Below are 16,140 nucleotides of genomic sequence, written 5' to 3' on the forward strand. Positions count from 1 at the left end.
TCATGATGGCCGTTACATTGAAGTAACTGTATGTTTCTTTTGAATTATGTGTAAATCAGATATTACTGTACTTATTTACTTTGTGGTTTATCTCTAAATATAAGCTATATCATTTTTCAATTCTAATTATGTTTTGACTGACTTTGTCGGCTTTGAAGGTGTGCAGGGGACAGGAGTGTCTTTAGTTTTAGACACTATTTCCTGTTCATATAATACACAGGCTCAGTGTCAGGGCCAGTCTTCCTCCCCAGCACCCAGAATATATTTACATTAATTGTATTACTTTATTGAATACATGTACTTTTGTTGTGCTCCTATTGAGAACCTTTTCTTTTGAAGAAATCTGGGAGGCAGTAATGGATGAGGTACTGGAAAGCAAAAGCTCCCTAGAAGGCACACCTGCTTAGCGTACCCTGCCTTGGCCAAATGTTGTTTTGTGCAAATCTAAAAGAGCTGGTGAAACAAGCAGCAGCATTTCCCGAGCTTTCTAGGCATGGTTCAGCCCACTTGATGTTCACTTCTTTGACAAATCTTCCCTGTTGGAACTACAGTCTTCAAGTTTTCTACTTCAATACCGTCTAGGAGAGATGCAGATGAGGTAGACATTGTGCACAATCCAGTTTGTCTACTCCTTTTCATGCACCTGTCCAGCTTTACTGACTATCCAGTAGATATGGTGCACTTTTCCAGGCCCCTTTAAAGTCTTCCGTTGCATCTCTATTGAAACATGCCTTTTCAGATGCTTGGGCTTGGATGAGGTATTTGCTATCAAGTTATAAACCTTTCCACCATGCTCTGGTGTTGTGATGATAAAGTGGTTCAAGGATCCTTTGAAGATCTAGTAGATGAGACGTAATTGAAATTAATGTGGCCCTGTCCCTTGAGGGAAATACAAAGAAGGTGCATTTTCCATTATCTTTCTCGATCCAAAACCATTGAGCAAATATCATCAGACCATCGTTCTGAAAGGGGGTAGTCATTGTATTAGATCTACAACTTCCATGATGATCGTGGTTCAGGATATGATGTTGTTAGTCAATCCCAGTAAACACCTGGCCTCCGTAGACATGGAGAGCGCATGCATCTGCATCCTTGTATTGCATCAACAACACATTCTTAATTTTGCAAAGAAGGAGGTCATTGCCAAGTCATGGTCCTGACATTCAGGATGAAGTCTGCACTGTATTTAAACATGTATTTAGTAGACTTCTTCATCCAATGGGGTTCACAGTACCCCCAAACATTAATGATTGACTGACCCATCTACCTATCATGCCTCAGTTAATAAACGCCACGAAATAACTTTGTCAACTCCGGGAGAGTTTCAATTGGATAAATAACATCAATAAGGCCTTTCTGATTTTTCCTCACCATCTTTAAAACACAGGGGCAAGATGCACACAGCTGTGGGCAAAGTGTTTCTTCCCCACCAAAGGAGTGTGGGGGGCAAAGCTGTTCCTAGTAAATCCAGCAGGACTGTGAGAAATAAGGGGAGGAAAGGGAAATGCTTCAGTACTCTGAGTCAAAGGCCCTCATTCCGAGATTTCCAGTAAGCCGCCGGTAGTACCATCGGCTTACCAGCAATCTTGGCTTACTGTTTCCACCACCATAGGACTCCATGGAGGTGCCAGTGCTTCAGTGAATTATCTGCCGGTAAGGGACAGAACTACCAGCAGGTCAGGCCTGTCGGCAGTTCACTGCACCTCCGGCAGACTCGGAGTATGACGGCACTGAAAAAGTAGCGGTACACGTCATTACGTTACAACACCTTTTTCTGGACCAGCATACTCGTTATGAAGCCATCTTTCTTGTCAAATTCCCACATCCCACCTCACCCTCCTGTAAACGTATCTTTTTGGTAATACTGCAAACTTCTGTTGTATTGGACACAGGATCATTGTTGAGAATGATGAGTTTTGTACTTTTCATATCGGAGGAGGAGTTTAAAAAAATATTTGTTTGAGGCATCTGGAGAGCATGTTTCTCTAATTCTCTTTTGGAAAGGTTAGGCTCAGAGTCGAGAGTGATGGAGATTACCAGTGCGTAATAAGCACATTACCTTTGCGTACTGCTATTGCAGCTCTAACCGTTCAACGCCTGAAGGATAGCTTGGTGAGGTGCATCTTACATTGTGAACGCTTTAGTTCAAATGCAATTCTTGAAATGAAGGGCTCTGGGGATCAGAGGGTTTCTTGGGAAGTTCTTGCCCCCTGCTAGTGTTGTTTCCGTATCTAAACAGATCATCACAACCTGCTTGACTGATGGGAGAAATAACAAAATAATAAAACAGACAAGCACTGGCCACGCACCAACGCCATATCAGCTAATATACCCCGAGATGCAAGGGTAAAACCGCAATAATAGCCGGCTACACCGGCATAACCAAAGCCCAACCCAGTGCATGTGCCAGTCAGACATGCAGGAACATACATTATAGGAATAAGGCAAGAGGCAAGGGTAAAACATATGCAAAGACATTTAAAGTGGATGCACCAACAGTGGTTTATTGGCAACTACCAGCCTCCAGTAGGCAGAAAAGACCCCGGAGAAGAAGACTAGGTCTGACACATGCCTCAGATAGCATAAGTGCATATAAGAGTACAGTAGTAAATTGCCAATTGGCCCACAGTATATCACACCAGGCATCTGAAAGGGTACAATACCCGAGGGCGCAAATGGATGTCTTCCGCAGGGCCACATCAAGCTACCATCACAACTGACATTGATAGTGGCACCCGGCAGCGAGGGACTGTGGCAGTACCTGATAGCCAGCATTATTGCGCTGAAGCATTGCAAACAGCCTCTACCTGGCACCAGTGGCCGTAGAGTGGAACAGGCTAGAGGGGAGTATGGAAGTAAAGGAGATCAGCAAACCGTCACAGGTTACATCAATTATGGCATCCAAGTCCCAAAGGAGCAAGTCTAAACAACCAACATTAGACACTTTTACCAAACCTATGAACTTGGCAAAGACTATCATGCCAGAGACCTCATACCCTCAGTAGGAACAGGTCCAGGCAAAGGGAGACCAGCAGGTCTTAGAGGCCATAGCTGCCTTGAAGATTGCACTTGAAACCAAAATGGATGCCATTAGCCTAGATGTAAACCTCCTGAGGCATGATTTCCGTACACTCACAGAATGCACAGGAACACTGGAAAAGGAAGTTGCAGCAAACACAGATGGCCTGAAGGACACCTCAAGGGAAGTAACAATCCTGCAGCAGCAAGTGCGGAATCTGGAAGGAAGAGTTGAAGATGCAGAGGGGCGGCCAGATGCAATAACGTAAGAATCATCAGACTTCCTGAAGCGGAAGAGGGCGGGAACCCCACTAACTTCATCGAAAACATGTTACTACAGGAAGTCGGTCTGGGCACTCTCACCCAGGGCTTTACAGTCGAAAGAGCACATAGGTCCCTGATGCGGAAACCACCACCAGGTGCTCCATCGTGGCCCATTATAGCCTGGATTCTAAATTACAAAGACAGCGAAAACATTCTCAAACACTTCTGGAAAGGCGGCACGATACAGCGGGCATCAGCCAATATTACTGCATATCCGTACTACACTTTGCAGGTGCAGTGACAAAGGATGAAGTTCACATCGGTCAAAAGAAGGCTGCGGGTGGTAAACCTGAAGTACAACTTGTTATATCCAGCAAGGCTGAAAGTAATACACAAAGGCAGATGAGGATGTGCATAAGTGGATGGACACGGAAAACTTGCCAACTAGAGTGCTGACCGGACAACAGAAGAGGGAGACACATGCTGAACAGCGTATGGGGATCTGTAAGGACACGCCCAAGCATAAACGACTGATGGCATGAGGGGGGCAACCTTTTTTTAGAAGACTCAGGCACTAACACTTTGTAAACCGCAGGAGCCAGCAGTGGTGTCCCTGGCTGGGAAAACACTGCAGAGAAGCGTCCTTCACCTTAGAGTGTTTTTGTCCACGGATACTAGTTGTTGAGTATCCGCTTGTTGCACTCCGGCACCAGAAAAAGCAACTGGTGCAGGGCGAGAAGCAGGAATGCCTGAGCACAAGGTATTGAGCTGGGCAGTTATGGGGGAGGGGGAGGGTATGGGAGTTGGGGTAGTTAGCGGGGAGTTACTCTATAGATTCACAAAAGTAATGTATGTTATGTGCATCGGGCTGTCAAGACAAGTAGGAATATTCATTTGGGAAGTGGGATCTTAGAATCGTTTCGTGGAATGTCAGGGGGCTGAATAGGTATATTAAACGTAATAGGATTATGACATATGCCAAATAATAGACATGGCACTTCTTCAGGAAACACACCTGACAGGAGAAAGAGAAGCAACTCTAGCTGGAAAATGCAGTGGTACGACCCTGGGCTCACCACACTCTGCACATACACGAGAGGGGTCTTGATCTGTTCAAAGTCATTAAGACCTATAAATATGTAGAGGGCAGAATGATCATAGTACAGGGATGGGTGGAAAAGAGAGAGCTCTCTGTCATCAATACATATGCACCAAACCATGACACAGCAGCTTACTTCCATTCACTGTACCCCCAATTGGGCTCGTATAGAGATGGTACGTTGGTATGGGGTGGATACTTTAATTGCACGTTGTGCCCAGGCCTCGACAGGTCAGATGACAAATCAGCACACCAGAGCCCTGCAGCCAAGGACTTGAATACACTACTGTGAGCATTCCAATTGTCTGACATATGGAGAACCCTGAATCCGCAGGCCAGGAGATATTCTCATTACACCTCCCACACAAACCTACATACCAGACTAGACTATGTCTTCATAGGGGAATAGACACTAGGCAAGTTTAAAATGGCAGAATACAGACCATGAGTATTATCAGACCATGCTCCCTCACTGGTCACGTGACAATATTCCCCTCCCACGGTGCGCATCCTTACCTGGAAGCTTAGAAGCAAATCCCTCAAAGATGTGGTGTTATGTGAATAACTAAGAGAGAGAGGGAAGGATTACTTCAGAAACAATACAGGGAGCGTAAGTTCAGCGGGTACACTGTGGGAGGCCTTCAAAGTATTGATAAGAGGGACAGCGATAGCTAATGCCAAGAGCATGCAAGCCACAGTGGAAAGGGATTTAAGCACAGCCAAAGCTAAGATAGAGGTGCTGGAGGGCTCGGAAGACACCACAAGGGAACGGGCCCTAGAAGTCACCCGTCTGCAGCAAGAATGTTTGGGTCATTGGGAGAGGTTGGGTAACCTGAGCTATAAGAAATATGTAGGAAGAAAGCACACGGAAGGCAGTAAGACAGGATGCCTGCTTGCCTGGCTCTACAAGAGTGAGATTAAATGATATATAATACAGGAGATCAAAGGGGGATTTGGTAAGGCGTGTGTGTCACAAGAAACCATAAACACATGATTTTTCCAATATTACAGTGAGTTAGATGCAGAGACATCAGAAACACAATCGTCAGACATAGATGAGGCTCTGGCACAGATAGATCTCCCCAAATTAGATGCAGAAGCAGCGAGCAGGCTTGAAGCTCCCATAACTATCGAGGGGCTAGTGTCCACTATAAGAGGGTTGCTGACTGGTAAAGCCCCAGTCATGGACGGATTGCCTAGTGAATTCTACAAGGAATTCATAGCAGATGGTGCGCCCCTGTTGTTAGCAATGCTAAACGAAGCCTTGGATATGGGCACACTACCAATGTCATTCACAGAGTCCATTATCGTCCCATTATTGAAGCCCAACAAGCCTGACACTGATTGTGGATCCTACAGATGCCTATCATTGCTTAATCAAGATGGGAAGATACTAACAGCCCTAATGGCCAATAGGCTCAAGCCAGATATGTTCCAAACAGAAATATTCCGTGTAACCTGCGGAGTCTGCACCATGTCATCGACCAAACTCACGGGAAGTTGCACCATGTCATCGACCATACTCATGCCAGTATGTACCAATATGCTGTTTCCTCGCTGGATATGGTAAAGGCAATTGTCTCGGTCAGATGGCCATGGCTGCTAGCAGCCCTGAAAATCTTTGGCATGTGGCCAACATACATAAAGTGGGTGCGACTGCTATATAGAAGTCCAATAGCAAGGGTCAAGACTGGCACCGGTATCTCAAACCAATGGCTGCTGGGGAAAGGCACCAGGCAGGGCTGCCCATGGTCTCCTATGTTATTTATACTGGCCTTAGAGCCATTCGTGGTGTATCTCAGGAGGGAATATCAAGATGTGGGCATAGATATACAAGGCAGTAGTAATGTAGGGGGTAATTCATAGAATTTAGCGCACAAGTGGCGCACGCGGCTGGCGCAGAGTGTGCGCGTGCGAATCTCTGCGCCAGCCGCGTGCGCTAAAATCCATTTCCGCGCACAGCGTATTCATGGATTTTAGCTACCAAAACCAGCGGTGGCGCACAGTGGCGCAGCGACCCTGCAGCAGCGCCAGTTATGCCCCCAAGAACACCCCTCACGCAGGGAAAAGCCATCAAAATCCCCAATCCAGCGCAAATGGCTGCGCTAACCATGTACCAGCACGGCAAGTGGGGTACGTGTATTACTGGGGTTCGCGGGAAGTTTCACACGCGATTTCAGCAGGGTACGTGTATGTCGGGGGTGCGCGGGAAGTTTCACACGTGATAGGCCCTGTGCGAGTGGGGTACGTGTATTTCGGGGGTGCGCAGGAAGTTTCACACGCAATTTCAGCAGGGTACGTTTATTTCGGGGGTGCGCAGGAAGTTTCACATGCGATTTCAGCAGGGTACGTGTATTTTGGGGGTGCGCGGGAAGTTTCACACGCGATAGGCCCTGTGCGAGCAGGGTACGTGTATTACTGGGGTTTGCGTGAAGTTTCACACGCAATTTCAGCAGGGTACGTGTATTTCGGCGGTGCGCGGGAAGTTTCACACGCGATTTCAGCAGGGTACGTGTATTTCAGAGGTGCGTGGGGAGTCCTACACGTAAATTGGCAGTGTGGGTCCTTCCAGGTGTTCCCTCTACACCCTCCATGGCCCCTGCAGGCAGCCCACACCACAGGGGACTACCCCGCACCCCTGGTCATGTCCCGCAGACAGCCCATCCACCATGGGCATGCCCCCCAGCCAAGCCACATGTCAGCTTGCACTACTGATCACAAACTCATGTCCCCCTGCACCGCCACCCCCCAGCAGTGCAGGGCACCTGCCAGCAGGCTCCCACTCATGTCCCACTCATGTCCCCCTACACCCCCACCCCCCAGCAGTGCAGGGCACCTGCCAGCAGGCCCCCACTCATGTCCCCCTGCACCCCCACCCCTCAGCAGTGAAATGCCGATCTCATGACACAAACCAAAAGTCAACTATGTACATCAACACATGTCCGTCACACACATACACTGGTTGGCATTGCTTGTGTAAACCCACATTTTCACATGCATCAACCCAATGACCGAATCCCACACATGGAACAACAAAAATTAAAATGTATTATGTACATAAAATCAAAAATGAAATGAAAGCATACCAAAATATGAAACATGAAATGAAAAGCATGTGAAAAAGATGATTGAATGAAAATGATAACCAATCCAAAAAAATTAGAAAGAAAAACAGTCCAAAGTCACCCTCCAACAACGCAAATCCAAAGGAAATGTAAAAAAAAAATCTCCATTGCTTCATGTCCATAATAAACAAAAAAGAGAAATCAATCCATAGTCCAACTATTTACAATCCACTGTCCGGAAAAAATAAATCCATTGCTCCATGTCCATAATGCAAAAAAAAAAAAAAATGAATACATGATGAAACAATATACAATCCATTGTCCAAGGATGTAAAGGGTCCATGATCCCAACCAAACAAATTAAACCTACCTAACAAACTACCTAAAAATATAACTATATACAAATTTGCGTGGCATTATCCATTGACCACAAATAAAAGGAAAACGAAAAGGAAACCTAACTCTAAAAACTATTTACAAGGGCAGTGAGCTAGTCCGACGGCTCACTTTTGGATATCCCGGGCCAGGGTATCATCGAACTCCTGCTCGATGTCCCGGAGGCGGTCCTCTTCCATGGCCCTGAGGGTTCACAGGGACAATGACATCTGGACCTCCAGGTCCCTGCAAATTGCCTCGAGGCACTCGGCCCGCCTCAGAGCCCTACGCATGGAGTTCTCCGCCCTGACCATCGTGAGCCGTGCCTCTTCTGCCCACTGCCGCTCCGCATCTATAGCATGGCCTAACCGCTGCCACATGGAAGACACTTCCAGTCCTGGGTCCTCCTGCCCCTCCGATGTTGAAGGCCCCGAGCCATCATGGCTCCCACCTTGTTGCTGCTGTGCCTCTACCTGACCCTGGCTCTTGCTGCCTGTACATCCTCCTCTGGCTGGGGTGCAGTTGTTGATGTGGCCACCCCTGCTGGACGTCCGACTCCCGACTGTGGCAGGGATGTGTCCTCCACCAGCCTGGCCGCAGGGTCAGAGGCAGCTCCACAGGGTACCCAGGTGATACATGGGTGGGAAGATGGCATGGAGGACGACTGGCGCATAGGAGGTTCCGGTGAGGAGGGGGTCAGAACAAGGTCCAGCAAATGGAGGAATCTGGCCCTGGTAAGCTGTCCCAGTAGGTCTACGCAGTCAACGAGGCATTCGAGATGACGTGCAGTGTCCTCACGAAAACACTGCAGGTCACCTCGCATGCCCCGTTGACGCAACGCCATCCCACTCAGGACAGGCTCAACCCGGTCCCGGATAGCCACGTCCGCAGGGAGATGAAGGCCATTTGTTGTAAGCGGATCCCCTTCCTGAAAACGGGTCTGTACGTAGGCATACCTGCTGGTGCAGGATGTTGCAGTCACAGGATCGGGGACAGGATTACACACAGGCACCTCCGCGGTGGCCTGTGCTGCCTCCAGTCCCTGCCCCTGCACTGCACCACTAGCAGCAGTGGAATCCCCACCTCCAGACCCTGTGTCTGTCTCTTGCACGGCCTCCTCCTCCACCAAACACCCCACCAACCTGGATGACTCCGTGCCATCTTCCTCCGTCGGAGCCTGTGGGGTCTCAGCTGCCTCTTCTGCTACCGAGGATTCCAACTCCGACCTCCTCCTCTTGGACCTACCCTCGGCAGCCTGGGACGCGGCACCGGACTACTCACTCCCTGACGAGATGACAACCTGGGAGGGGAGCCGGGCCTTGCGTCTCCGGCTGGCGGTGCGATCCCTGCCGCTGTGCTCCACAGCACCCTCTCCGCCCTCTTCATCAGTTGACGCTGCAGACAGGGAGAGATAGGACACAGGCGTCAGGGCACTGTACAATGGACTGAAACACACATGACAGTTGCATATGAGTGGCAGTGTCAAACTTCAGACATGGCATCACAATCCCCAACACACATGTCATTTCAACTCACAAACATGAGCAATTCCACAGCCATATCACAACATTCAGCACCAACAGCCAGCACAATCCATACACATAGAACAGCATTAGCATCCAAAGGTGAGCCAGACATCACATGAAACACAGGGAGTGCAGTAGACATGCACAAACGCCACCACACTTACATGCATGTCTACATCTCATCCAACTGTTGCAGTGATGAGATCGCCATACATGTCAGATCTGCCATTCAGCCTTCTACATATCAGTGTCACATGCATCCATAATGCATCACAGTTGCACACTTGTCAAGTACACGCACATGCACATGTACACAGTGCAGATACATGCATTGGGAACCACCATCCATGACACAACCATGCCAATGTACATAAACAGAAATTCAAACATGTGTGCTCCCACACCTGCATTTGTCCAGCATGCTTACCAACACATACACCATCAATGTGTCTCACACATGAGAGGACACACATGTGTCAGCCTCACGCCCATGTTCATACACATCCCTACATGGCCCTACAAAAACACATGTGCAACCTGCACACTACTGGCACACCACGACACGCACAGCGTCCAATCACTCTGCATGTACACTTACCGCTCGACTCCAGATGGGTCTGGATGTAGAGCGCTGGGTATATGCATTCCAGGACCCTCATTTGGTGGTCCGACAGCTGGCCCCGGCACCCCTCGGCATCCGCTGCCTTTGCGAGGCGCTGGGCCTTGTTGAGGGTCCTGGGCCTGAAGTCCTCCCAGCGCTTCTTGACATGATGTAAGTCGCAGACTGCCACCCCCTCCGCGTTGATGGCAGTCACGATGTCCATCCAGATCCTGGTCCGTCCTTCATTGTCGGCGCGTGAACTTCCAACGAGGGCATCATACTGCCCCAGGACTTGCTCCACCAGGACACCAACTTCCATGGCACTGAAGTTGGTGGCCCTCTGCCTCTCTTGCTGGGGGTTGCCATGTCTGCCCAATGGTGTTCTGCTGGTCATGGCATCCCCAGAGGTAGGAGTGGGTGGGCAACTGGGTCCTGGGGCTGGGCTGTGGAGCGATGGAATCCCAGTCGGGAGTCTTCAGTTCCAGCAGGGGTGGTCACAGCAACTGCACCCCTGGCTGACGTGCAGGCAGCAAATGGCAGGGCACGTGGGCAGCAGGCAGTCAGGCAGCAGCAGATTGCAGGTGGGAGCATGCTCGGGGCTCTGGGGGGCAGGAAAATGGCCTTCAGGGCAGGAGCATGGTCTTCCGTGTGTGTACGCGTGGCCAGCTTGATACAGAGTGATTTGGCACGTGAAAAAATTACACGTCAGTGTGTAATTTGAGGAAAGGCCCTTAGCGCGTAAGAGTGTCAGCACACGTACGTGATTTCATTGGACCAAAGGCCCTTAGCGTATAAGCGCGTCTGTGATGTATCGCGCACGGGCGTTGCCCTTTCGCGTGTAAAACTTCACGCGAACCCCAGGAATACACGTACCCCACTCGCACAGGGCCCTTTCGCGTGTAAAACTTCACGTGAACCCCAGGAATGCATGTACCCCACTCAGTATATGCGTGCTTTTTATTTGTGCACACTTTTGTAAGGCGCAGGGACGCTACCACCTGCCTTCGTGTGGTGGACGTGTTTAGGCCTGTGCGTGTCTTTTCCCGTGTGCGGGTTTGCCTTATTCGATTCCATGAATACGTGTGGTTTGCGTGCGTGTGAGCGTTCCGTGTACTTCCCAGCAGTACTTCCCGTGTTACGCCTTCTTTTTCACGCGTTATTCCCCATTCCGCGTGTTACGCCTCCTGTTCCGCCTACTTTTGTTGTGTGCGCTGCGCTATGTGGCTTTCGCTGTGCGCTTAGCGCACACTGTTTGAAGACGTGTGCGCCAGCGTGCGCCATGCACGGATTTGGCGCACAACCAGTGGTAAAGTAGCACAGCGCCTTCCTTGAATCGCACGCGTGTGCGTGCGCTTGCTTTCTCACGCTTGCGCCTCCTTGCGCCTGCTTGCGCTGGGATTTTTGCTGCACGTTTGTTCCATGAATCGGCCCCTTAATTTCCTTATTTGCTGACAATATGCTTTTATATTTGCAGCATCCGTAAACTAACCTTCAATATATTTTAGATGTGCTGGAGCGCTATGCAGACCTATCAGGCATCACGATTAACGCACAGAAATTGTGCCTATTCCCTTTAGCAGGATACAGGGGAAGGGCTTTGAGCGCATTGCTTGTGCTACCAATTAATTGGGAGGTGTCCACATTCAGAACTTGGGGGTGGATATCTATCATGACCCTAAGACAGAACACTTGCAGAACACGGTAAGGGCAGTGGACAAAATAGAAAAGTCTATGGCCTTTTGGGCCAGACTGCCGGTATTGCTGATGAGTAGGGCAGCACTGCCAAAGATGGTGGTGCTCCTGAGGCTCCTCCATTTCTTCACCAATGTTTATACAATATACCTAAAAGTTTCTTTAGAAGATTGGATACTATATGTCATAGTTTTCTATGGCACAAGTCGAGATGCCGTATGGCACTAACGAAATTACAGAGGCTGTAGGACCAAGGGGGAATTAAAGCCCCTCCCTCTGAGGCACATTTTGTATTGTGCCAACTGCAATTCGTCACAAATTGGCTCTCGGATGAGCAGACCCAAGACATCTTGTTACTACAGCCACTATGCACCCCATTCTTCTTGAAGGAGGTGATATGGACCGCGGCACGCTTGCTCCAGGACCGCCATTGCTACTGACGTTGGGTAGATCGGTATGGCAGAGGGCTTGTCGCTTGCTAGAGAGGGAATCACCCTACTCCCTCAAGTCCCTTTGGCAACACTCAAAGGAGAAGATCCGCAACTCAGATTAAATGTGAGGAAGTATTGGGAACCAATGGGGGTGGTGACGGTGGGAGACATGTTACGAGAGGGTAAACCGATGGATTTTCGTACACTCACATCTGGGCTAGGCATACATGAGGGACAGCACACCAAGTACACTGAAATCCTCACTGGAGTGCAGCGGAGATGGACGGGCACAGATGGGACACTACAGGAGGATGTGATCATAAAAACACTGGGCCTCATTACGACCCAGGCGGTAAGTTACCGCCTGGGTCGTACCTTTACCACCATGGCATAAACTATGTTTACGCCATGGTGGTTGGCGGACTTACCGCCCCATTCCGAGGTTGGCGGGGCGGTAAGTCCCCAATCCCCATTTACCCTTCCCCATTCCCATTTCTGCCCCATAGGGCATAATGGGAGTGGGGAAGGCGTTAATTACGCCACCGTAAATTACGGTGGCGTAATTAACAACAAGGTCCCTTAGCGCCATGGATTTTAACACCTGCTAAAAGCAGGTGTTAAATCCTCCATGGCGCTAAGGTACCTCGGAATCAGGCGGTAAGGGTCGGCGCTGTTTACGCTGCCGTAAACCCCTTACCGCCTGGGTCGTAATGAGGCCCACTGTATGATATTTCAGAGGGGGGACATGCAGTGTCAAGAATATACAAATGATTAATGTCACGGCAGGGGGATACGCTTGGACAGACCAGGCGCAGCTGGGAAGTGGACCTGCAGGAGCAACTCACAGATGCAGCCTGAGGTTGAGTGTTAGCATATCACAAAAGGGTATCCAGAAATGCAAAGCTCCATTTGATTCCATTGTATGTCACTCATAGAGCATATTTAACTAGGAGGAAGATCGCCAAGTTTAGCAAGGCGACGGAACAGTCCTGCCCGAAATGCAGTGCAATTAAAGCGGATCTGGTGCACATGTTCTGGGCTTGCATGAAGATCTGTCATTATTGGGAAGGGATAGCTCAGGCCAAGGCCAAAGCAGGTATAACACTAGATACAGGTTCTACCGCAGCCTGTCTGCTCTGCATTTTTACGTGCCCGAAGCAGGCGAGACATGTTAGTAAGCTGAAAGACCTGGCATACAACCTGACAAAACATAGGATAGCAATGGGTTGGAAATCACGCACGGTCCGGAGGTACGCCTGTGGTGGAGTGACCTCCAAAAATGGACACTGGCCGAAACCTCAGTGTGGCAGGAGGCTGTCCGTCGTGGCCAAGAAGAGTAAAACGTAGACTTAAATTCCTGGAAGCATATGGTGCAGGAACTGATGGCTTTGGCGCACAACGAAGCCCGGGGAGCCAGGGTCGCTCAGTCACAGCCGGCGGACTAATACTACGGTGTATGCGGGGGACAGTGAGAAGTAGTTTGGTAAAACAATGTATGTGGAATAGGCGAGGGTGTTGGGGTATTTGGGGGGAAGGGGTTTACACAGACACAATCGGCTGCACATTGTTATGTAATGGTATAAGAGTCTGTAAAGTTATATTGTTGTTCATAAACCAATAAAAATGTTTTTTTTAAAAAAGACATAACATGATCCTTCCCTGCTTACCTTAAATCCATGATTCTTCCCTATGTCCCAATTAGATCTCTGTCCTCCAGGGGTTAGTAAGATCTTTATGTTTCAATCGGACCAAAGGCCTAGGTAAATCCTTTCAGTTGTGGCAGCTAAAATATGGAACTCCCTTCCTTCTAATCTGAGACTTGACGAAAACCATGCAAGCTTTTGGCATAAACTGAAAATGCTCCCCTTTGAATAAATCCCTTCCTGCTCTTAATCCTGCTCTTAATCCTGTTGGAGCTTTGTATGTCTCGTCTGCTTTGTGTCTGTCTCACTTGTGTCTATGTTGGTGTGCCCTGATGCCTGCTGGCTTAGGCAATTTATAAAAAAAAAAAAAAAATTATCATAACAGAGACAACAGCAAAATAAAACATGCTATAACTACAGCTTGCGAAAAGCAAAATGCATCCGAAATGGATGCTTATTCTACTCTAAATGCTTGTTGGAAGTTTTTGTCTGCATTGTGAATTTGAGGTATTTAAGAACAGACTAAATCAATGACTCTCCTCCTGAAATGTGCCTGAAATAAACCTTTAATGAGTCTAGCAATTGTTGTATAAAATTCCAGAAAGACAAATTATTTGATATACCTATTCTTTCTTATTTACGTTCACTGCTCAAAGTGTTACACTTATGGACCCCCCTGTTTTTTAAGAGGCCTAAGCTAGCCACTTCAGAAACAAAGAGCCACATGGAGCTGGCCACAGCCCAGGAGCCTCCAGTTAAAAAAGAAACTTTAAAAAAAACAATAAAAAATCATTTTAGGGGTAGCAAGGGAGACCTCAGGGGTCACAGCTGCGACCCCTGGCACTCCCCAGAATGACGTCCTTCGTGACAGGTGCTCTTTTTGGGAAGTGTTTCCTATTAAAGTCACTCAGCAGTACAGAGCATGTTAAGAAGAAGTGAGACAGGCAGATGGAGGAAGGGTGTTGGATATATTTTGGGGTTATATCTATTACCTCTTGGTATTTGGGGTATTTTATCATTCTTGGTAATGTATTGATATAACTCGTTGTGGTATTCTTCTTGTGGTGAGACTCATTTCAGAATATGACCTAATATTTGTTTTTACCAGGGTCACTAACAACAAACAAAATACCGGACTTGATACACTCTGGATGGAGGGCTCATGCCCCCTTTCCTTGTGGTACCTTATGTACAATACCACACTATGCCCTTTTGGCTGCGTTTTAACAATTGTAAAGCATGCAATTTAAACAACGCACATTCATTCAATCTCTCTAGCTACACAGCTCTCAGCAGCTACTTTGTTTTGAGATATCTCCTATCACACTTCTGCCTTTTTAAGGATATCAAATAAAAGAGACTAAATGCAGAATACCTGTAATCAGACTGAAAGTTGCTTTCAAATGTGTTCCTTTATCGTAAAATAGAAATATGCAAGTTAAAAAGAGTAACAGTTATGCCCACATTATAATTCACAGTGCGAATGTGTTGCAATAGCTTCTGTGCACCAAGTCTTGCCAACTGTCCTTGGCAATGTAGAACTTGACAAGAGAAGTACACTTTAAAAAAAACAAAAAACACAAAGTGGAGATTTTAAAAATATAAATGCAGTTACATGCACGTTATGAAGTGAATGTAGACTATCTGACCTCATTCAAACAGTAATTGCTCACTTAAACTCATATTTACCCAGATATGTTGGCGATGTTTCTAATTCAGTTTAGCATGGAAATCCTCATCAAACTGCTTCACCCTGGGGTGTCCAGATAAGCACTGCTCCAGCACCAGACAACCAGCCAGCACTGAATATCGTCTGCCCAGTCAGACTTTGTTACTTCGTATCCTAGTGCCCGAAGATGTCTGAAAGCTACTCGCTCACAAAGGCCTTTTTATCACATCTCCCTGCCACTCAAGGGAAATACCTCCCCTTGAGCAGATCATTCCACTGGAAAGGGCACGTGATTTCATTGTTGGAGAGCAAACGATACATCTCACCATGAGTTGACTGCTCAATACAATTAACTGTTTTCAGTGGAAGGGATCTTCACATTTTCACCCAGCCCAAATTCAGCCAGCACGTTTAATTTCCCATTTTAAAGAGCATCAGGCATTTTCCAAATTTGCATTCAGCCTATTTCAACATAGACTAACTTGCACTAAATGTCATTAAGGGATTCAGTTACATGTTAACTGGGGTTGGGTTAGTATGTTAATTTATATCAGTATTATGTTTAGTGCAACTCAATCGATTGAAATATCATACTGAAGCAACATGCAATTTAAATCATGTGCTCTGTGCAATTTCAATCATATGTTCCATGCGTTGGCATCTATTTAATTCTGCCTGAGAATCACACCATTGAGTCCAGAAATGAGCTTCACCCCCTGATCCCCATATTGCAGTTTAAACACACGCTAACATGTGC

Source organism: Ambystoma mexicanum, chromosome 5q (assembly GCF_040938575.1).
Source record: "Ambystoma mexicanum isolate Mex_15411 chromosome 5q, UKY_AmexF1_1, whole genome shotgun sequence".
Lineage (NCBI taxonomy): Eukaryota > Metazoa > Chordata > Amphibia > Caudata > Ambystomatidae > Ambystoma > Ambystoma mexicanum.